Source organism: Salvelinus alpinus, chromosome 16 (assembly GCF_045679555.1).
Source record: "Salvelinus alpinus chromosome 16, SLU_Salpinus.1, whole genome shotgun sequence".
NCBI lineage: Eukaryota > Metazoa > Chordata > Actinopteri > Salmoniformes > Salmonidae > Salvelinus > Salvelinus alpinus.
This window is the reverse complement of record NC_092101.1, coordinates 45,879,701-45,906,160: the sequence shown is the minus strand read 5'-3', so window position 1 is coordinate 45,906,160 and position 26,460 is coordinate 45,879,701. Positions and strand designations below refer to the sequence as shown.

General features: G+C 39.7%; 1 protein-coding gene across 1 annotated transcript in view; it reads right to left on the bottom strand.

The window, feature by feature from the left end:
* The window catches only part of LOC139541585 (DENN domain-containing protein 1B-like), a 217,083-nt gene that overhangs the window by 12,962 nt on the left and 177,661 nt on the right, over positions 1-26,460 (bottom strand). The window lies entirely within an intron of this gene.

The following is a 26,460-nucleotide window of genomic DNA, read 5'->3' as shown; positions in this document are numbered from 1 at the left end:
CAGTCCACCCAACCCCACCCAACCCCAGTCCACCCCACCCCAGTCCACTCCACCCCACCCCACTCCACCCCACCCCACCCCAGTCCACCCCACTCCAGTCCACCCCACTCCACTCCACCCAACCCCACTCCACCCAACCCCACTCCACCCAACCCCAGTCCACTCCACCCCACCCCAGTCCACCCCACCCCACCCAACCCCACTCCACCCCACCCCAGTCCACCCTATTCCAGTCCACCCTATTCTAGTCCACCCAACCCCAGTCCACCCCACCTCAGTCCACCCCACCCCAGTCCACCCCACCCCAGTCCACCCCACCCCACTCCACCCCACCCCAGTCCACCCAACCCCAGTCCACCCTATTCCAGTCCACCCAATTCCAGTCCAGCCCAATATAGTCCGCCCCACCCCAGTCGACCCTAATCCAGTCCACCCAACCCCAGTCCACCCCACCCAACCCCAGTCCACCCCACCCAACCCCAGTCCACCCCATCCCAGTCCACCCCACCCAACCCCAGTCCACCCCACCCAACCCAGTCCACCCCAGTCCACCCCACCCAACCCCAGTCCACCCCACCCCACCCAACCCCAGTCCACCCCACCCAACCCCAGTCCACCCCACCCCAGTCCACCCTATTCCAGTCCACCCTAATCCAGTCCAGCCCAATATAGTCCGCCCCACACCAGTCGACCCTAATCCAGTCCGCCCCACCCCAGTCCAGCCCAACTCAGCCCACCCCAAACTAGCCCAGCCTACCCCAGTCCAGTCCAACTCAGCCCTCCCCAACCTAGCACACCCTACCCCAGTCCAGTCCAACTCAGCCCACCCTAGTCCAGTCCACCCCAACCTAGCCCAGCCTACCCCAGTCAAACCCAACCCAGTCCACCAGAACCTAGCCCAGTCCACTACCAGCCTACCCCAGTCCAGTCCACCCCAGCACAGTCCATCCCAGACAACCCCAGTCCACCCCAGCCTACCCCAGTCCACTACAGCCCAGCCCAGTGCTTGGTACCTCAGATCCAATGTGTTTAATAAGCCACCTGTGTAACATGTTTAACTGTCTGGGGACTTAAAGGAGAGAGGGCCTTTAAAGCAGACTGTGTCTCCCTCCTCCCTGTCTCCCCTCCTCCCCCATGAGTTCAGCCCCAGACCTGGTATTAAACATACCTTCATCCACTGCACACGTGTGATCTTTTACACAGTCTCTATCTCTCTTTAAATGTCCCTCTAACTCACAGTCTCTATCTCTCTTTAAATGTCCCTCTACCTCAGTCTCTATCTCTCTTTATATGCCCCTCTAACTCAGTCTCTACCTCTCTTTAAATGTCCCTCTAACTCACAGTCTCAATCTCTCTTTAAATGCCCCTCTACCTCACTCTCCGTTTGTCTAGAGCTCTCATGCCGACTCTCCCTTACTCCATTGTCCTCTACCACCATCTCTCCATCCCAGTCCTCTCTCTACCTTCACACCCCTATTTCTCTCTCTGTACGCAGCCTATAAAATCCGGTTTGCCACATTATCAAAGCCTGTAACTTTCCCCGGCACCCAGAGAGCAACCATGACCTATGACAGAGATAAATAAATAGAGCGAGAGAGAGAGAGGACAGGTCCAATTCAGGGAGAGAAAGAGGAAAAAGGGGACCTAAAACCCCTGAAGACTGGGGTGGGGGGGGGGTGGGGGGGCATTAGGGCGTTGCACCAACCTGGTCTTGATTAGCTGACACAGTGCCAGCCAGAAGGGAGGAATGTAACGTGTTGCTGATCTCTGCTCATTTAGGGTGCACACACACACACACACACACACACACACACACACACACAGGGGTTAACTTCTTTGTGATAGGGGGCAGGATTTTCACTTTTGGATGAATAGCGTGCCCATAGTGAACTGCCTCCTACTCTGTCCCAGATGCTAATATATGCATATTATTATTACTATTGGATATAAAACACTCTAACGTTTCTACAACTGTTTGAATGATGTCTGTGAGTATAACAGAACTCATATGGCAGGCAAAAACCTGAGAAAAAATCCAAACAGGAAGTGAGAATTCTGAGGCTGGTCGATTTTCAACTCATCGCCTATTCAAATCCCAGTAAGATATGGATCTGTTTGCACTTCCTACGCCTTCCACTAGATGTCTGTAGAACGTTGAATGAAGCCTCTACTGTGATGTTGAGCCGGATGGGAGCTGTTTCAGTCTGTGGTCTGGCAGAGTGCCAGTTCTTGGTCACGCGCATTCCAAATGATATAGCCTTGCGTTCCATTACTTCTGTAGACCGAAAGTAATTCTCCGGTTGGAACGTTATTTAATATTTATGATAACAACATCCTGAAGATTGATTCTCTACTTAGTTTGACAAGTTTATTCGACCTGTAATATAACTTTTTGAAGTTTTCGTCTGAAGTTCGCCTGGATCTGCGCGAGCGTTTGGACATGTGTACTAAACATGCTAGCAAAAGTAGCTACTTGGACATAAGTAATGGACATTATCGAACAAAACAACGATTTATTGTTGAACTAGGATTCCTGGGAGTGCATTCCGATGAAGATCATCAAAGGTAAGGGAATATTTATGATGTAATTTCGTATTTCTGTTGACTCCAACATAGCGGAGAAATGTTGTTATATCTGAGCGCCGTCTCAGATTATTGCATGGTGTGCTTTTTACGTAAAGTTTTTTTTTTTTTTTTTTTTATCTGACACAGCGGTTGCATTAAGAACAAGTGTATCTTTAATTCTATGTAAAACATGTATCTTTCATCAAAGTGTATGATGAGTATTTCTGTTATTAGATGTGGCTCTCTGCAATTTCTCCGGATATTTTGGAGGCATTTCTGAACATGGCGCCAATGTAAACTAAGGTTTTTGGATATAAATATGCACATTATCGAACAAAACATACATGTATTGTGTAACATGATGTCCTATGAGTGTCATCTGATGAAGATCATCAAAGGTTAGTGATTAATTTGATCTCTATTTCTGTTTTTGTGACTCCTATCTTTGGCTGGGAAAATGGCTGTGTTCTTCTGTGGCTATGTACTGACCTAACATAATCGTTTGGTGTGCTTTCGCTGTAAATCCATTTTGAAATCAGACATGTTGGCTGGATTCATAACATGTGTAGCTTTAATTTGGTGTCTTTCATGTGTGATTTCATGAAAGATTGATTTTTATAGTAATATATTTGAATTTGGCGCGCTGAATTTTTTCTGGCTTTTGGCCAAGTGGGACGTTAGCGTCCCACATATCCCGGAGAAGTTAACTGGCACCAACAGAGGATAAATGTGTGCAGCGTCCATTTAGACCTCCTAGCAAATGGGCTGAACAGGAACACACGGTGCTGACTGTCTGGCTTTGGCTGCTCGCTGGCTGCTCCCTGGGAGTGGTCTGGCTGCCCCCTGGGAGTGGTCTGGCTTCTCTCTGGCTGCCCCCTGGCTGCTCCCTGGGAGTGGTCTGGCTGCTCCCTGGGAGTGGTCTGGCTGCTCTCTGGCTTCTCTCTGGCTGCCCCCTGGCTGCTCCCTGGGAGTGGTCTGGCTGCTCGCTGGCTGCTCGCTGGCTTCTCTCTGGGAGTGGTCTGGCTGCTCGCTGGCTTCTCTCTGGGAGTGGTCTGGCTGCTCGCTGGCTGCTCGCTGGCTTCTCTCTGGGAGTGGTCTGGCTGCTCGCTGGCTTCTCTCTGGGAGTGGTCTGGCTGCTCGCTGGCTGCTCGCTGGCTTCTCTCTGGGAGTGGTCTGGCTGCCCCCTGGCTGCTCCCTGGGAATGGTCTGGCTGCTCGCTGGCTTCTCTCTGGGAGTGGTCTGGCTGCTCTCTGGGAGTGGTCTGGCTGCCCCCTGGCTGCTCCCTGGGAGTGGTCTGGCTGCTCGCTGGCTGCCCCCTGGCTGCTCCCTGGGAGTGGTCTGGCTGCTCGCCCCCTGGCTGCTCCCTGGGAGTGGTCTGGCTGCTCGCCCCCTGGCTTCTCTCTGGGAGTGTTCTGGCTGCTCGCTATCTGCTCGCTGGCTGCTCCCTGGCTGCCCCCTGGGAGTGGTCTGGCTGCTCTCTGGGAGTGGTATGGCTGCTGTCTGGCTGCTCCCTGGGAGCGGTCAGGCTGCTCTCTGTCACTATCTCTCACACAGTCTCAGGAGCTATAATAATAAAGGCCATTACTGTAAATCAGCACTGTGATGTCATGTATACTCACGCACGCACACACAGTTATAAATCTGTGTTGAGGCCGACATGGCAGTTAGGGAGACTAGAGATGCACTTGAGAGAGGGTGGGTGCTGGGGCACACACACACACACACACACACACACACACACACACACACACACACACACACACACACACACACACACACACACACACACACACACACACACACACACACACACACACACACACACACACACACACACACACACACACACACACACACACACACACACACACACGTCATGGTTCTTGCCGCTATTTAGCCTGTTTATTTGAGCACTGGGGCATGTTTAGGGAAGCGGGCCCTCTCAGTGTGTCTAGGTGGCTATTAAAACAAGGGGAACCAACCATACCCACCGCAACCCATCTCATAACCATACCCACCTCAACCCATCTTATACCCACCTCAACCCATCTCATATCCATACCCACCTCAACCCATCTCATATCCATACCCACCTCAACCCATCTCATATCCATACCCACCTCAACCCATCTTATACCCACCTCAACCCATCTCATATCCATACCCACCTCAACCCATCTCATATCCAACCCACCTCAACCCATCTCATATCCATACCCACCTCAACCCATCTCATATCCCACCTCAACCCATCTCATATCCATACCCACCTCAACCCATCTCATATCCATACCCACCTCAACCCATCTTATACCCACCTCAACCCATCTCATAACCATACCCACCTCAACCCATCTCATAATCCATACCCACCTCAACCCATCTCATATCCATACCCACCTCAACCCATCTCATATCCATACCCACCTCAACCCATCTCATATCCATACCCACCTCAACCCATCTTATACCCACCTCAACCCATCTTATACCCACCTCAACCCATCTTATACCCACCTCAACCCATCTTATACCCACCTCAACCCATCTTATACCCACCTCAACCCATCTTATACCCACCTCAACCCATCTTATACCCACCTCAACCCATCTTATACCCACCTCAACCCATCTCATAACCATACCCACCTCAATCAGTCCTCCCTTTCCTATGATCATAATTCTATCCATGCTAGATTCCCAACCCCTACCTAAATACTGTAGGAAGGACAAACGATACAGAAAACAGAAAGACATCTGCAAACAAAAGTAACCTGGATGAATACACACTTTCTACTTATGAAACACACATAACTGATTTAACATATAAAGTCATCCAGTGGTGTTGATTACAGTGGAAGTAGAATGGCTATTGGAGAAACAGTCCAGCCAAGCTAACCCAGAGATAACCATGCTTCTCCTGACAGACTCAGAGAAAACTGGAAGTCACTCTCTCCTCTTTCTTGTTCTATCGGTCTCCATCTCACCCTCTCAGTCTGCATCTCTCTCTCCCTCTTCTATACCTCTTTCTCTCATTACAGATGACTCGGCTGCAGTTGAAGAGAAATGGAGAGAGAGAAGGAGAGACAGAGAGAGAAGGAAAGACAGAGAGAGGGAGAGAGAAGGAGAGAGAGAAGGAGAAACAGAGATAGGGAGAGAGAGGAGAGAGGAGAGAGAGAAGGAGAGAGAGAGAAGAGAGAGAGAAGGAGAGAGAGAAGGAGAGAGAGAAGGAGAGAGAGAGAGAGAGAGAGAAGGAGAGAGAGAGAAGGAGAGAGAGAGAAGGAGAGAGAAGGAGAGAGAGAGAGAAGCGACAGAGAGGGAGGGAGAGAGAGAAGGAGAGACAGAGAGGGAGAGAGAATGAGACAGAGATGGAGAGAGAATGAGACAGAGGGAGAGAGAGAAGGAGAGACAGAGGGAGAGAGAGAAGGAGAGACATAGAGAAGGAGAGAAAGAAGGAGCGAGAGAGGGAGAGAAAGAAGGAGAGACAGCGAGAGATAAGAGAGAAGGAGAGACAGAGAGGGAGAGAGAGAAGGAGAGACAGAGAGGGAGAGAGAGATAGAGAGAGGGAGAGAGAGGGAGAGAGAGAGAGCAGCACCAGGAAAAGATGCAGCAAATTATGTCCAATACTGAAAATGAAAAGGTCCAGACTATTTCACGAAATCTGTCCAAAACCCCCAGTTTGAAGGGGGGAAAAACCCATTTTGTTTGTTTAAACGCACACTAAATCACTAAGCTCACTGTTATGAGATGTGGTTCAATAGCTACTCTGCAGGGTCACCTCTGCTGGCATGACAACGGACCTTCTTACTATCTGTGAATATTTGTCTGAATAATGTTCACTGATGCGATATACACAATGGTGAGTTATTCTAGTCATTGTCAATACCTACGCAGCTACACATATTCTGTGGCAATAAAATCATTTAAATGTACAGTAAGTTGACAGCCATCTTTACACTTAAAATAATTTATTGAAGTACAATTCTGGTGAAATAAAAACCTGTATATTCAATATGGCGAATACTGCTCAGTAATCCTCTAACAAGGAAAAGTGTCATGCTTTCCAAACGGAATGAGCCAAGATATCAAATCTATATAGAGGAGAGCTCATGCCAGTGACTCTATGAAACCTTCATGTACCATACAATAAATCTAGATTTCACTCCTCTAGTTATGAGAGGAAAATAGTAATCACCGTCCAATTCAGATAGAAATATTTGAAGAAATAAACTTTTTCTCTCTCTCTCTCTCCTCGGTCTGCTTGACTAATTATGTGAAGCGGCGAGCATGCGGCTGTGCACTGCGGCCAACGACGGAGCGCCGGCTCTACATTATACATTTCATATGGTGTTTCTGAGTGGCCACTGATCTCACAGCTTGGCACACTACGTGAGATATGCCTGGAACATGCACACAAACCTTATAGAGAGAGAAAGAGAGGGGAAAAGGAGAGAGAGAGAGCGAGAGGGGGGGAGAAAAAGAGTGAGCGAGAGAGAGAGGGGGAGAGAAAGAAAGCGAGAGAGGTGGGGAGGGGGAGAGCGGGAGAAAGGAGCGAGAGAGGGGGGGAGGGGGAGATAACTGGAGAGAGAAAGAGGGAGAGAAAGAGAGAGTCGGAGAGGGGGGGAAGAGGGGGAAAGAACTGGAGCGAGAAAGAGAGGGGAGAGAGAGAGAGAGCGAGAGGGGGGGAGGGGGAGAGAGAGAAAGAGAGAGCGGGGGAGTGGGAGAGAAAGAGAGAGAGCAGGGAGAGAGCAGGGGAGGGGGAGAGGGGAGAGAGAGCGCGAGAAAGAGAAAGCGAGAGAGTGAGGGGGAGAGTGGGAGAAAGAGAGAGTGAGAGAGGGGGGGTAGAGGGGGAGAGAACTGGAGTGAGAAAGAGGGGAGAGAGAGCAAGCGAGAGAGAGAGCAAGAGAGAGGTGAGGGGGGAAAAGAGAGAGGGGGAGAGAAAGAGAGCGAGAGAGGGGGGAGAGAAAGAGGGCGAGAGAGAGGGGGAGAAAGAGAGAGCGGGAGAGTGAGAGGGGAGAGGGAGACAGGGAGAGAAAGAGCGAGCGAGAGAGAGAGAGGGGGAGGGGGAGAGAAAGAGAGAGCGAGAGAGAGAGGGGGGGAAGAAAGAGAGCGTGAGAGAGCAGGGGAGGGGGAGAGAAAGAGAGAGTAAAAGAGAGGGAGGGGGAGAGGGTGAGAGTGGGAGAGAGAAAGAGAGCGAGAGGGGGAGAGAGCGGAGGGAGAGAGCGAGAGAGAGGATGGGGAGAGAACTGGAGCGAGAGAGAAAGAGCGAGCGAGAGAGAGAGAGGGGAGGGGGAGAGAGAGAGGGGAGGGGGAGAGAGCGAAAGAGAGAGGGGAGGGGGAGAGAGCAAAAGAGAGAGGGGAGGGGAGAGAAAGAGAGGAGGGGGAGAGAAAGAGAGAGAGGGGGGAGGGGGAGAGAGTGAGAGCGAGAGAGAGGGGGGAGGGGGAGAGAGTGAGAGCGAGAGAAAGAGGGGGGGGGAGAAAGCGAGAGAGAGAGAGGGGGGGGGTGAGAAAGCGAGAGAGAGAGAGAGAGAGAGGGGGGGGGGTGAGAAAGCAAGAGCGAGAGAGGGGGAGAGATAGAAAGAGAGAGGGATGGAGACGCATGGCCAAGTCTGTCTTTCTATTAGACATACAACTACAGTTACACTACTGCCTGCCTGTCTGTCTGCCTGCCTGTCTGTCTGCCTGCCTGTCTGTCTGTCTGCCTGCCTGTCTGTCTGTCTGCCTGCCCGTCCAACTGGCTGCCTGCCTGTCTGTCTGCCTGCCTGTCCAACTGGCTGCCTGCCTGTCTGTCTGCCTGCCTGTCCAACTGGCTGCCTGCCTGTCTGTCTGCCTGCCTGTCCAACTGGCTGTCTGCCTGCCTGTCCAACTGGCTGCCTGCCTGCCTGTCCAACTGGCTGCATGCCTGCCCAACTGGCTGCCTGCCTGCCCAACTGGCTGCCTGCCTGCCCAACTGCCTGCCTGCCTGTCCAACTGGCTGCCTGTCTGCCTGCCTGCCTGCCTGTCCAACTGTCTGCCTGCCTGTCTGCGTGCCCAACTGCCTGCCTGCCTGTCCAACTGGCTGCCTGTCTGCCTCCCTGCCTGTCTGTCTGTCCAACTGGCTGCCTCTGAAAGCGCACGCTTTTTAACAAACCGGCTAAAAGAAAAGGATTGTGCACATTTAGCAAAGAAATGAAGCGTTCCTATAAAATCACCAGGCGTGTCAGTGGATGTATGCAGTACTTCAAAGATACCAGCAGGCGGTAGTTTAGATTCAGCCAAAAATCTCACAGGCCAGAGACTACAAATAACACACACACACACCGAACACACACCGAACACACACCGACAGGCTCCAATCTCCACATGATCACCATACATACCACACCATACATACCATGATCACCATACAGATGTGTGCAGTTTCTCCCCATTAGCACAGAAGCAGAAAAACGAACTGTCCACACTAGTCAAACACTCTCCATTCAACACACACAGACACACACAAACAAAGTAGCTATCTTATGCTGGTCAACAAACACACACACACACACACACACACACACACACACACACACACACACACACACACACACACACAGAGAGAAACAAAGTCTGTCATGCTGTCATCTCTTCAGTGTATGGTAGAGGTAGAGTCACCATCACTCCTACCACAAGCCTGCTGTCACTACACATATCACCGCCTCACTCTCTCACAGCTAACGTACTGCTGCTGAAACACATACACACCTCACACACGTACGCCTCACACATCCCCCCCCACACCTCACACACGTACGCCTCACACATCCCCCCCCACACACACATGTACGCCTCACCCCCCCCCCCCTCCACACACACACACGTACGCCTCACACATCCCCCCCACACACACGTACGCCTCACCCCCCCACACACACGTAAGCCTCAAAGGGTGAGGAAACATATACTTCCACACACTATTTACACCAACAGTTACACTAGTTATACTACAGTTACACTAGTTATACTACAGTTATACTAGTTACAGTACAGTCACACTACAGTTATACTAGTTATACTACAGTTATACTAGTTATACTACAGTTACACTAGTTACTACTACACTAGAGTTATACTAGTTACACTACAGGTATACTAGTTACACTACAGGTATACTAGTTACACTACAGTTATACTACAGTTACACTACAGGTATACTACAGTTACACTACAGTTATACTAGTTACACTACAGTTATACTAGTTACACTACAGGTATACTAGTTATACTACAGTTATACTAGTTACACTACAGTTATACTACAGTTATACTAGTTATACTACAGTTATACTAGTTACACTACAGGTATACTAGTTATACTACAGTTATACTAGTTACACTACAGTTATACTACAGTTATACTAGTTATACTACAGTTATACTAGTTACACTACAGTTACACTAGTTACACTACAGTTATACTAGTTACACTACAGGTATACTAGTTATACTACAGTTATACTAGTTACACTACAGTTATACTAGTTATACTACAGTTATACTAGTTATACTAGTTATACTACAGTTACACTAGTTATACTACAGTTACACTAGAGTTATACTAGTTACACTACAGGTATACTAGTTACACTACAGGTATACTAGTTACACTGCAGTTACACTACAGGTATACTAGTTACACTACAGTTACACTACAGTTACACTACAGGTACACTAGTTACACTACAGGTATACTAGTTACACTACAGGTATACTAGTTACACTAGTTACACTACAGGTATACTAGTTACACTACAGTTACACTACAGTTATACTAGTTATACTACAGTTATAACACAGTTACACTACAGGTATACTAGTTACACTACAGGTATACTAGTTACACTACAGTTATACTAGTTACACTAGTTACACTACAGGTATACTAGTTACACTACAGTTACACTACAGTTACACTACAGGTATACTAGTTACACTACAGGTATACTAGTTACACTACAGTTATACTACAGTTATACTAGTTATACTAGTTACACTAGTTACACTACAGGTATACTACAGTTATACTACAGTTACACTACAGGTATACTAGTTACACTACAGGTATACTAGTTACACTACAGGTATACTAGTTACACTAGTTACACTACAGGTATACTACAGTTATACTACAGTTACACTACAGGTATACTAGTTACACTACAGTTACACTACAGTTATACTAGTTATACTACAGGTATACTAGTTACACTACAGTTATACTACAGTTACACTACAGTTATACTAGTTACACTACAGGTATACTAGTTACACTACAGTTACACTACAGTTACACTAGTTACACTACAGGTACTACAGTTATACTACAGTTATACTACTACAGGTATACTAGTTACACTACAGTTATACTACAGTTATACTAGTTACACTACAGTTATACTACAGTTACACTACAGGTATACTAGTTACACTACAGGTATACTAGTTACACTACAGGTACACTAGTTACACTACAGTTACACTAGTTACACTACAGTTATACTACAGTTACACTACAGGTATACTAGTTACACTACAGGTATACTAGTTACACTACAGTTATACTAGTTACACTAGTTACACTACAGGTATACTAGTTACACTACAGTTACACTACAGGTATACTAGTTACACTACAGGTATACTAGTTACACTAAAGTTATACTACAGTTATACTAGTTATACTACAGGTATACTAGTTACACTACAGTTATACTACAGTTACACTACAGGTATACTAGTTACACTACAGTTACACTACAGTTACACTACAGTTATACTAGTTATACTACAGGTATACTAGTTACACTACAGTTATACTACAGTTACACTACAGGTATACTAGTTACACTACAGGTATACTAGTTACACTAGTTACACTACAGGTATACTACAGTTATACTACAGTTATACTACAGGTATACTAGTTACACTAGTTACACTACAGTTACAATACAGTTACACTACAGTTATACTACAGTTATACTAGTTACACTACAGTTATACTACAGTTATACTAGTTACACTACAGTTATACTAGTTACACTACAGTTATACTAGTTACACTAGTTACACTACAGTTATACTAGTTATACTAGTTACACTACAGTTACACTAGTTACACTACAGTTATACAAGTTACACTACAGTTACACTAGTTACACTACAGTTACACTACAGTTACACTACAGTTACACTACAGTTATACAAGTTACACTACAGTTACACTAGTTACACTACAGTTACACTACAGTTACACTACAGTTACACTATAGTTATACAAGTTACACTACAGTTACACTACAGTTATACAAGTTACACTACAGTTACACTAGTTACACTACAGTTACACTACAGTTATACAAGTTACACTAGTTACACTAGTTACACTAGTTACACTACAGTTATACTAGTTATACTAGTTACACTACAGTTACACTAGTTACACTACAGTTATACAAGTTACACTACAGTTACACTACAGTTATACTACAGTTATACTACAGTTACACTACAGTTACACTAGTTACACTACAGTTACACTATAGTTATACAAGTTACACTACAGTTACACTACAGTTATACAAGTTACACTACAGTTACACTATAGTTATACAAGTTACACTACAGTTACACTACAGTTATACAAGTTACACTACAGTTACACTAGTTACACTACAGTTACACTACAGTTACACTAGTTACACTACAGTTACACTACAGTTATACAAGTTACACTACAGTTATACTAGTTACACTACAGTTATACTACAGTTATACTAGTTATACTACAGTTACACTACAGTTATACTAGTTACACTAGTTACACTACAGTTACACTACAGTTACACTACAGTTACACTAGTTACACTAGTTACACTACAGTTATACTACAGTTACACTAGTTATACTACAGTTACACTACAGGTACTACAGTTACACTACAGGTACTACAGTTACACTACAGTTACACTACAGTTACACTACAGTTATACTACAGTTACACTACAGGTACTACAGTTACACTACAGTTACACTACAGTTACACTACAGTTATACTACAGTTACACTACAGGTACTACAGTTACACTACAGTTACACTACAGTTATACTACAGTTACACTAGTTACACTACAGTTATACTAATTACACTAGTTACACTACAGTTATACTAATTACACTACAGTTACACAACAGTTACACTAGTTACACTACAGTTACACTAGTTACACAATAGTTACACTAGTTATACTACAGTTACACTAGTTATACTACAGTTACACTACAGTTACACTAGTTATACTACAGTTACACTAGTTACACTACAGTCACACTAGTTACACTACAGTTACACTACAGTTACACTAGTTACACTACAGTTACACTAGTTACACTACAGTTACACTAGTTATACTACAGTTACACTACAGTTATACTACAGTTACACTACAGTTACACTAGTTACACTACAGTTACACTAGTTACACTACAGTTACACTAGTTACACTACAGTTACACTACAGTTACACTAGTTACACTACAGTTACACTACAGTTACACTAATTACACTACAGTTACACTACAGTTACAATACGGTTACACTAGTTATACTACAGTTACACTAGTTATACTACAGTTACAATACAGTTACACTAGAGTTATACTAGTTACACTACAGTTATACTAGTTATACTAGTTACACTACAGTTATACTACAGTTACACTAGTTACACTAGTTACACTACAGTTATACTAGTTATACTAGTTACACTACAGTTACACTAGTTACACTACAGTTATACAAGTTACACTACAGTTACACTACAGTTATACTACAGTTATACTACAGTTACACTAGTTACAAGTTACACTACAGTTACACTAGTTACACTACAGTTACACTAGTTACACTACAGTTACACTATAGTTATACAAGTTACACTACAGTTACACTACAGTTATACAAGTTACACTACAGTTACACTATAGTTATACAAGTTACACTACAGTTACACTACAGTTATACAAGTTACACTACAGTTACACTACAGTTACACTAGTTACACTACAGTTACACTACAGTTACACTAGTTACACTACAGTTACACTACAGTTATACAAGTTACACTACAGTTATACTAGTTATACTACAGTTATACTAGTTACACTACAGTTATACTACAGTTATACTAGTTATACTACAGTTACACTACAGTTATACTAGTTACACTAGTTACACTACAGTTACACTACAGTTACACTAGTTACACTAGTTACACTAGTTACACTACAGTTATACTACAGTTACACTAGTTATACTACAGTTACACTACAGGTACTACAGTTACACTACAGGTACTACAGTTATACTACAGTTACATTACAGTTACACTACAGTTATACTACAGTTACACTACAGGTACTACAGTTACACTACAGTTACACTACAGTTATACTAAAGTTACACAACAGTTACACTAGTTACACTACAGTTACACCAGTTACACAATAGTTACACTAGTTATACTACAGTTACACTACAGTTACACTAGTTATACTACAGTTACACTAGTTACACTACAGTTACACTAGTTACACTACAGTTACACTAGTTACACTACAGTTACACTACAGTTACACTAGTTACACTACAGTTACACTAGTTATACTACAGTTACACTACAGTTATACTACAGTTACACTACAGTTACACTAGTTACACTACAGTTACACTAGTTACACTACAGTTACACTAGTTACACTACAGTTACACTAATTACACTACAGTTACACTACAGTTACAATACGGTTACACTAGTTATACTACAGTTACACTAGTTATACTACAGTTACAATACAGTTACACTAGAGTTATACAAGTTACACTACAGTTACACTATAGTTATACAAGTTACACTACAGTTACACTACAGTTATACAAGTTACACTACAGTTACACTACAGTTACACTAGTTACACTACAGTTACACTACAGTTACACTAGTTACACTACAGTTACACTACAGTTATACAAGTTACACTACAGTTATACTAGTTATACTACAGTTATACTAGTTACACTACAGTTATACTACAGTTATACTAGTTATACTACAGTTACACTACAGTTATACTAGTTACACTAGTTACACTACAGTTACACTACAGTTACACTACAGTTACACTAGTTACACTAGTTACACTACAGTTATACTACAGTTACACTAGTTATACTACAGTTACACTACAGGTACTACAGTTACACTACAGGTACTACAGTTATACTACAGTTACATTACAGTTACACTACAGTTATACTACAGTTACACTACAGGTACTACAGTTACACTACAGTTACACTACAGTTATACTACAGTTACACAACAGTTACACTAGTTACACTACAGTTACACCAGTTACACAATAGTTACACTAGTTATACTACAGTTACACTACAGTTACACTAGTTATACTACAGTTACACTAGTTACACTACAGTTACACTAGTTACACTACAGTTACACTAGTTACACTACAGTTACACTACAGTTACACTAGTTACACTACAGTTACACTAGTTATACTACAGTTACACTACAGTTATACTACAGTTACACTACAGTTACACTAGTTACACTACAGTTACACTAGTTACACTACAGTTACACTAGTTACACTACAGTTACACTAATTACACTACAGTTACACTACAGTTACAATACGGTTACACTAGTTATACTACAGTTACACTAGTTATACTACAGTTACAATACAGTTACACTAGAGTTATACTAGTTACACTACAGTTATACTAGTTATACTAGTTACACTACAGTTATACTACAGTTACACTAGTTACACTACAGTTATACTAGTTATACTAGTTACACTACAGTTACACTAGTTACACTACAGTTATACAAGTTACACTACAGTTACACTACAGTTATACTACAGTTATACTACAGTTACACTAGTTACAAGTTACACTACAGTTACACTAGTTACACTACAGTTACACTAGTTACACTACAGTTACACTATAGTTATACAAGTTACACTACAGTTACACTACAGTTATACAAGTTACACTACAGTTACACTATAGTTATACAAGTTACACTACAGTTACACTACAGTTATACAAGTTACACTACAGTTACACTACAGTTACACTAGTTACACTACAGTTACACTACAGTTACACTAGTTACACTACAGTTACACTACAGTTATACAAGTTACACTACAGTTATACTAGTTATACTACAGTTATACTAGTTACACTACAGTTATACTACAGTTATACTAGTTATACTACAGTTACACTACAGTTATACTAGTTACACTACAGTTACACTACAGTTACACTACAGTTACACTAGTTACACTAGTTACACTACAGTTACACTACAGTTATACAAGTTACACTACAGTTATACTAGTTATACTACAGTTATACTAGTTACACTACAGTTATACTACAGTTATACTAGTTATACTACAGTTACACTACAGTTATACTAGTTACACTAGTTACACTACAGTTACACTACAGTTACACTACAGTTACACTAGTTACACTAGTTACACTAGTTACACTACAGTTATACTACAGTTACACTAGTTATACTACAGTTACACTACAGGTACTACAGTTACACTACAGGTACTACAGTTATACTACAGTTACATTACAGTTACACTACAGTTATACTACAGTTACACTACAGGTACTACAGTTACACTACAGTTACACTACAGTTATACTACAGTTACACAACAGTTACACTAGTTACACTACAGTTACACTAGTTACACAATAGTTACACTAGTTATACTACAGTTACACTACAGTTACACTAGTTATACTACAGTTACACTAGTTACACTACAGTTACACTAGTTACACTAGTTACACTACAGTTACACTACAGTTACACTACAGTTACACTAGTTACACTACAGTTATACTACAGTTACACTAGTTATACTACAGTTACACTACAGGTACTACAGTTACACTACAGGTACTACAGTTATACTACAGTTACATTACAGTTACACTACCGTTATACTACAGTTACACTACAGGTACTACAGTTACACTACAGTTACACTACAGTTATACTACAGTTACACTAGTTACACTACAGTTATACTAATTACACTAGTTACACTACAGTTATACTAATTACACTACAGTTACACAACAGTTACACTAGTTATACTACAGTTACACAACAGTTACACTAGTTACACTACAGTTACACTAGTTACACAATAGTTACACTAGTTATACTACAGTTACACTACAGTTACACTAGTTACACTACAGTTACACTAGTTACACTACAGTTACACTAGTTACACTACAGTTACACTACAGTTACACTAGTTACACTACAGTTACACTAGTTATACTACAGTTACACTAGTTATACTACAGTTACACTACAGTTACACTACAGTTACACTACAGTTACACTAGTTACACTACAGTTACACTAGTTACACTACAGTTACACTAGTTACACTACAGTTACACTACAGTTACACTAGTTACACTACAGTTACACTACAGTTACACTAATTACACTACAGTTACACTACAGTTACAATACGGTTACACTAGTTATACTACAGTTACAATACAGTTACACTAGTTATACTACAGTTATACTAGTTATACTACAGGTATACTAGTTACACTACAGTTACACTACAGTTATACTAGTTACACTACAGTTACACTACAGTTATACTAGTTACACTACAGTTACACTAGTTACACTACAGTTACACTAGTTACACTACAGTTATACTAGTTATACTACAGTTACACTACAGTTACACTACAGTTATACTAGTTACAGTACAGTTACACTACAGTTATACTAGTTACAGTACAGTTATACTACAGTTATTTTAGTTATACTACAGTTACACTACAGTTATACTAGTTATACTAGTTATACTAGTTACACTACAGTTATACTAGTTACAGTACAGTTATACTAGTTACAGTACAGTTATACTACAGTTATACTACAGTTATACTACAGTTATACTAGTTACACTACAGTTACACTACAGTTACACTAGTTACACTACAGTTACACTACAGTTATACTAGTTGCACTACAGTTACACTACAGTTATACTAATTGCACTACAGTTATACTACAGTTATACTACAGTTATACTAGTTACAGTACAGTTATACTACAGTTATACTACAGTTATACTACAGTTATACTAGTTACACTACAGTTACACTACAGTTACACTAGTTACACTACAGGTACACTAGTTACACTACAGTTACACTAGTTACACTACAGTTACACTAGTTACACTACAGTTACACTACAGTTATACTAGTTATACTACAGTTACACTACAGTTATACTAGTTACACTACAGTTATACTAGTTACACTACAGTTATACTAGTTACAGTACAGTTATACTACAGGTATACTACAGTTATACTAGTTATACTACAGTTACACTACAGTTACACTACAGTTATACTAGTTACACTACAGTTATACTAGTTACACTACAGTTATACTAGTTACACTACAGTTATACTAGTTATACTACAGTTACACTAGTTACAGTACAGTTATACTACAGTTATACTAGTTATACTACAGTTATACTAGTTATACTACAGTTATACTAGTTATAGTAGTTATACTACAGTTACACTACAGTTATACTAGTTATACTACAGTTATACTAGTTATAGTACAGTTATACTAGTTATACTAGAGTTACACTACAGTTATACTAGTTATACTACAGTTATACTAGTTATACTACAGTTATACTAGTTACAGTACAGTTATACTACAGTTATATTAGTTATACTACAGTTACACTACAGTTATACTAGTTATACTAGTTATACTAGTTATACTACAGTTACAGTACAGTTATACTAGTTATACTACAGTTACACTACAGTTACACTACAGTTACACTACAGTTATACTAGTTATACTACAGTTATACTACAGTTATACTACAGTTATACTAGTTACAGTACAGTTACACTACAGTTATACTAGTTACAGTACAGTTATACTACAGTTATACTAGTTATACTACAGTTATACTAGTTATACTACAGTTATACTAGTTATACTAGTTACAGTACAGTTATACTAGTCACACTACAGTTATACTACAGTTATACTACAGTTATACTAGTTACACTACAGTTACACTACAGTTACACTACAGTTACACTACAGTTACACTACAGTTATACTACAGTTATACTACAGTTACACTACAGTTATACTACAGTTACACTACAGTTATACTGGTTACACTACAGTTACACGAGTTACACTACAGTTAAACTACAGTTATACTACAGTTATACTAGTTATACTACAGTTACACTACAGTTATACTAGTTACACTACAGTTACACTACAGTTATACTAGTTATACTACAGTTACACTACAGTTATACTAGTTATACTACAGTTATACTAGTCACACTACAGTTATACTACAGTTATACTAGTTACACTACAGTTACACTACAGTTATACTACAGTTACACTACAGTTATACTAGTTACAGTACAGTTATACTAGTTACAGTACAGTTATACTACAGTTATACTACAGTTATACTACAGTTATACTAGTTACACTACAGTTATACTAGTTACAGTACAGTTATACTAGTTACACTACAGTTACACTAGTTACACTACAGTTATACTAGTTACACTACAGTTACACTACAGTTATACTAGTTGCACTACAGTTATACTACAGTTACACTAGTTACACTACAGTTACACTAGTTACACTACAGTTACACTACAGTTATACAAGTTACACTACAGTTATACTAGTTATACTACAGTTATACTAGTTACACTACAGTTACACTACAGTTATACTAGTTATACTACAGTTACACTACAGTTACACTAGTTAGACTAGTTACACTACAGTTATACTACAGTTACACTAGTTATACTACAGTTACACTACAGGTACTACAGTTACACTACAGGTACTACAGTTATACTACAGTTACACTACAGTTACACTGCAGTTATACTACAGTTACACTACAGGTACTACAGTTACACTACAGTTACACTAGTTACACTACAGTTATACTACAGTTACACTAGTTACACTACAGTTATACTAATTACACTAGTTACACTACAGTTATACTAATTACACTACAGTTACACAACAGTTACACTAGTTATACTACAGTTACACAACAGTTACACTAGTTACACTACAGTTACACTAGTTACACCACAGTTACACTAGTTACACTACAGTTACACTAGTTACACAATAGTTACACTAGTTATACTACAGTTACACTACAGTTACACTAGTTACACTACAGTTACACTAGTTACACTACAGTTACACTAGTTACACTACAGTTACACTACAGTTACACTAGTTACACTACAGTTACACTAGTTATACTACAGTTACACTACAGTTATACTACAGTTACACTACAGTTACACTAGTTACACTACAGTTACACTAGTTACACTACAGTTACACTACAGTTACACTAGTTACACTACAGTTACACTACAGTTACACTACAGTTACACTACAGTTACACTAGTTACACTACAGTTACACTACAGTTACACTAATTACACTACAGTTACAATACGGTTACACTAGTTATACTACAGTTACACTAGTTATACAACAGTTACACTACAGTTATACTACAGTTACAATACAGTTACACTAGTTATACTACAGTTATACTAGTTATACTACAGGTATACTAGTTACACTACAGTTACACTACAGTTATACTAGTTACACTACAGTTACACTACAGTTACACTAGTTACACTACAGTTACACTAGTTACACTACAGTTACACTAATTACACTACAGTTACACTAGTTACACTACAGTTATACTAGTTATACTACAGTTACACTACAGTTATACTAGTTACAGTACAGTTACACTACAGTTATACTAGTTACAGTACAGTTATACTACAGTTATATTAGTTATACTACAGTTACACTACAGTTATACTAGTTATACTAGTTATACTAGTTACACTACAGTTATACTAGTTACAGTACAGTTATACTAGTTACAGTACAGTTATACTACAGTTATACTACAGTTATACTAGTTACACTACAGTTATACTAGTTACACTACAGTTACACTACAGTTATACTAGTTGCACTACAGTTATACTACAGTTATACTAGTTACAGTACAGTTATACTACAGTTATACTAGTTACACTACAGTTACACTACAGTTACACTACAGTTACACTAGTTACACTACAGTTACACTAGTTACACTACAGTTATACTAGTTACACTACAGTGATACTAGTTACACTACAGTTACACTAGTTACACGACAGTTACACTACAGTTATACTAGTTATACTACAGTTACACTACAGTTATACTAGTTACACTACAGTTATACTAGTTACACTACAGTTATACTACAGTTATACTAGTTACACTACAGTTATACTAGTTACAGTACAGTTATACTACAGGTATACTACAGTTATACTAGTTATACTACAGTTACACTACAGTTACACTACAGTTATACTAGTTATACTACAGTTACACTACAGTTATACTAGTTACACTACAGTTATACTAGTTACACTACAGTTACACTACAGTTATACTAGTTACACTACAGTTATACTAGTTATACTACAGTTACACTAGTTACAGTACAGTTATACTACAGTTATACTAGTTATACTACAGTTATACTACAGTTATACTAGTTATAGTAGTTATACTACAGTTACACTACAGTTATACTAGTTATACTACAGTTATACTAGTTATAGTACAGTTATACTAGTTATACTACAGTTATACTAGTTACAGTACAGTTATACTACAGTTATATTAGTTATACTACAGTTACACTACAGTTATACTAGTTATACTAGTTATACTAGTTATACTACAGTTACAGTACAGTTATACTAGTTATACTACAGTTACACTACAGTTACACTACAGTTACACTACAGTTATACTACAGTTATACTACAGTTACACTACAGTTACACTACAGTTATACTAGTTACAGTACAGTTATACTACAGTTATACTACAGTTATACTAGTTACACTACAGTTACACTAGTTACACTAGTTACACTACAGTTACACTACAGTTACACTAGTTACACTACAGTTACACTAGTTATACTACAGTTACACTACAGTTATACTACAGTTACACTACAGTTATACTAGTTACACTACAGTTACACTAGTTACACTACAGTTACACTACAGTTACACTAGTTACACTACAGTTACACTAGTTACACTACAGTTACACTACAGTTACACTAGTTACACTACAGTTACACTACAGTTACACTAATTACACTACAGTTACAATACGGTTACACTAGTTATACTACAGTTACACTAGTTATACAACAGTTACACTACAGTTATACTACAGTTACAATACAGTTACACTAGTTATACTACAGTTATACTAGTTATACTACAGGTATACTAGTTACACTACAGTTACACTACAGTTACACTAGTTACACTACAGTTACACTAGTTACACTACAGTTACACTAGTTACACTACAGTTACACTAATTACACTACAGTTACACTAGTTACACTACAGTTATACTAGTTATACTACAGTTACACTACAGTTATACTAGTTACAGTACAGTTACACTACAGTTATACTAGTTACAGTACAGTTATACTACAGTTATATTAGTTATACTACAGTTACACTACAGTTATACTAGTTATACTAGTTATACTAGTTATACTAGTTACACTACAGTTATACTAGTTACAGTACAGTTATACTAGTTACAGTACAGTTATACTACAGTTATACTACAGTTATACTACAGTTATACTAGTTACACTACAGTTACACTAGTTACACTACAGTTATACTAGTTACACTACAGTTACACTACAGTTATACTAGTTGCACTACAGTTATACTACAGTTATACTAGTTACAGTACAGTTATACTACAGTTATACTAGTTACACTACAGTTACACTACAGTTACACTAGTTACACTACAGTTACACTAGTTACACTACAGTTATACTAGTTACACTACAGTGATACTAGTTACACTACAGTTACACTAGTTACACGACAGTTACACTACAGTTATACTAGTTATACTACAGTTACACTACAGTTATACTAGTTACACTACAGTTATACTACAGTTATACTAGTTACACTACAGTTATACTAGTTACAGTACAGTTATACTACAGGTATACTACAGTTATACTAGTTATACTACAGTTACACTACAGTTACACTACAGTTATACTAGTTATACTACAGTTACACTACAGTTACACTACAGTTATACTAGTTACACTACAGTTATACTAGTTACACTACAGTTACACTACAGTTATACTAGTTACACTACAGTTATACTAGTTATACTACAGTTACACTAGTTACAGTACAGTTATACTACAGTTATACTAGTTATACTACAGTTATACTACAGTTATACTAGTTATAGTAGTTATACTACAGTTACACTACAGTTATACTAGTTATACTACAGTTATACTAGTTATAGTACAGTTATACTAGTTATACTACAGTTATACTAGTTACAGTACAGTTATACTACAGTTATATTAGTTATACTACAGTTACACTACAGTTATACTAGTTATACTAGTTATACTAGTTATACTACAGTTACAGTACAGTTATACTAGTTATACTACAGTTACACTACAGTTACACTACAGTTACACTACAGTTATACTAGTTATACTACAGTTATACTACAGTTATACTACAGTTACACTACAGTTACACTACAGTTATACTAGTTACAGTACAGTTATACTACAGTTATACTACAGTTATACTAGTTACACTACAGTTACACTACAGTTACACTACAGTTACACTAGTTACACTACAGTTACACTAGTTACACTACAGTTACACTAGTTACACTACAGTTATACTAGTTACACTACAGTTACACTAGTTACACTACAGTTACACTACAGTTATACTAGTTATACTACAGTTATACTACAGTTATACTAGTTATACTACAGTTATACTAGTTATAGTAGTTATACTACAGTTACACTACAGTTATACTAGTTATACTACAGTTATACTAGTTATAGTACAGTTATACTAGTTATACTAGTTATAGTACAGTTATACTAGTTATACTAGAGTTACACTACAGTTATACTAGTTATACTACAGTTATACTAGTTATACTACAGTTATACTAGTTACAGTACAGTTATACTACAGTTATATTAGTTATACTACAGTTACACTACAGTTATACTAGTTATACTAGTTATACTAGTTATACTACAGTTACAGTACAGTTATACTAGTTATACTACAGTTACACTACAGTTACACTACAGTTACACTAGTTACACTACAGTTATACTAGTTATACTACAGTTATACTACAGTTACACTACAGTTATACTAGTTACAGTACAGTTACACTACAGTTATACTAGTTACAGTACAGTTATACTACAGTTATACTAGTTATACTACAGTTATACTAGTTATACTACAGTTATACTAGTTATACTAGTTACAGTACAGTTATACTACAGTTACACTACAGTTATACTAGTCACACTACAGTTATACTACAGTTATACTAGTCACACTACAGTTACACTACAGTTATACTACAGTTATACTACAGTTACACTACAGTTATACTACAGTTATACTAGTCACACTACAGTTATACTACAGTTATACTAGTTACACTACAGTTATACTAGTTATACTAGTTACACCAGTTACACCACAGTTATACTAGTTACACCACAGTTATACTAGTCACACTACAGTTATACTACAGTTATACTAGTTACACTACAGTTACACTACAGTTACACTACAGTTAGACTAGTTAAACTACAGTTAAACTACAGTTATACTAGTTATACTACAGTTACACTAGTTACACTACAGTTATACTACAGTTACACTACAGTTACACTACAGTTATACTACAGTTATACTAGTTATACTACATTTATACTGGTTACACTACAGTTATACTAGTTATACTACATTTATACTGGTTACACTACAGTTATACTACAGGTATACTAGTTACACGATGAACCAGATCAGTAATGAATTAGAGGACAGAAATGAAGAATGTTGTTAAACAGCATGGTGATGAAAGGTATGAGAGGTTCAGATGTTTGTATCACTCAGAGAGCTGACCATGAGAGGTGTGTGTGTGTGTGTGTGTGTAGGTGGTGTGTGGTGTGTGTGTGTAGGTGGTGTGTGTGTGTGTGTGTGTGTGTGTGTGTGTGTGTGTGTGTGTGTGTGTGTGTGTGTGTGTGTGTGTGTGTGTGTGTGTGTGTGTGTGTGTGTGTGTGTAGGTGGTGTGTGGTGTGTGTGTGTGTGGTGTGTGTGGTGTGTGTGTGTGTGTGTGTATTGGGTCCCTGACGCAAGGTGTGTGCAAAGTATGTATGAATTATACAGCAGATGAATGGTCTGTTCTGTCTCGTTAATATGCAAAGTGGGAGAGAGGAGAGAAGAGGAGAAAGGCCTCCCGAGTGGCACAGTGGTCTAAGGCTCTGCATCGCAGTGCTAAGCTGTTCTGCTAGAGATCCTGGTTCGATCCTGTTTCGGAGAACGCATGGCTCTCGACCTTCGCCTCTCCCGAATCCGTATGGAAGTTGCAGCGATGAGACAAGACTGTAACTACCATTTGGAAACCACGAAATTAGGGAGGAAAGAGGTATATAATTTAAAATTATTTTTATTTTATTTTTTAAATGGAGGAGGAGAGAAGAGGAGTGGTAGCCCTGGCCAAGGGGCTCCATTGGGCCAGGTACAGGGGGGTAGAGATGGGGTTTGGTGTTGAGGTAAAGGTATTGTATATTGTTGGGGATGAATGTATGGGTTGGGTACAGGGGATAGGGTAGAGATGGGGTTTGGTGTTGAGGTAAAGGTATTGTATATTGTTGGGGATGAATGTATGGGTTGGGTACAGGGGATAGGGTAGAGATGGGGTTTGGTGTTGAGGTAAAGGTATTGTATATTGTTGGGGATGAATGTATGGGTTGGGTACAGGGGATAGGGTAGAGATGGGGTTTGGTGTTGAGGTAAAGGTATTGTATATTGTTGGGGATGAATGTATGGGTTGGGTACAGGGGATAGGGTAGAGATGGGGTTTGGTGTTGAGGTAAAGGTATTGTATATTGTTAGGGATGAATGTATAGGTTGGGTACAGGGCAGCAGGCTCGAGTATGGATCTGGGTTAGATGCAGGTCACAGGAAAAGAGAGATAGCCAATGGGGCTCCATCTGTCTACATTGAAGGTTACAGGGGATGAGGGTTGGGTCTGGGGTATGAGTTTGATTGAACAATTGATCTGAAGACCTGCCTCACACACACACACACACACACACACACACACACACACACACACACCACAGAGAAACCAGTGCTCTGGGACATGCCATCCTGTGTGTGCCTGCACCAGCAGTCCCTGGGGTCCCGTTACTGTGACAGAGCTCAGAGCAAGGAGTGTGTGTGTGTGTGTGTGTGTGTGTGTGTGTGTGTGGGGTCTTGTATTACTATCCTTTTTGGTATTGGAAATCCCCAAAAGTCCCCAAAAGAATAGTAAAACAAATAATTAAGGTTAGGGGTTTAGGGTTAGGGGTTTAGGGTTAGGTTTAGAATTTTGAATGGAATTTTTAGGTCCACACAAGGACAGTAAAACATGTGCTGTGTGTGTTTGTCTGTGTATGTGCATGCATTTGTGTG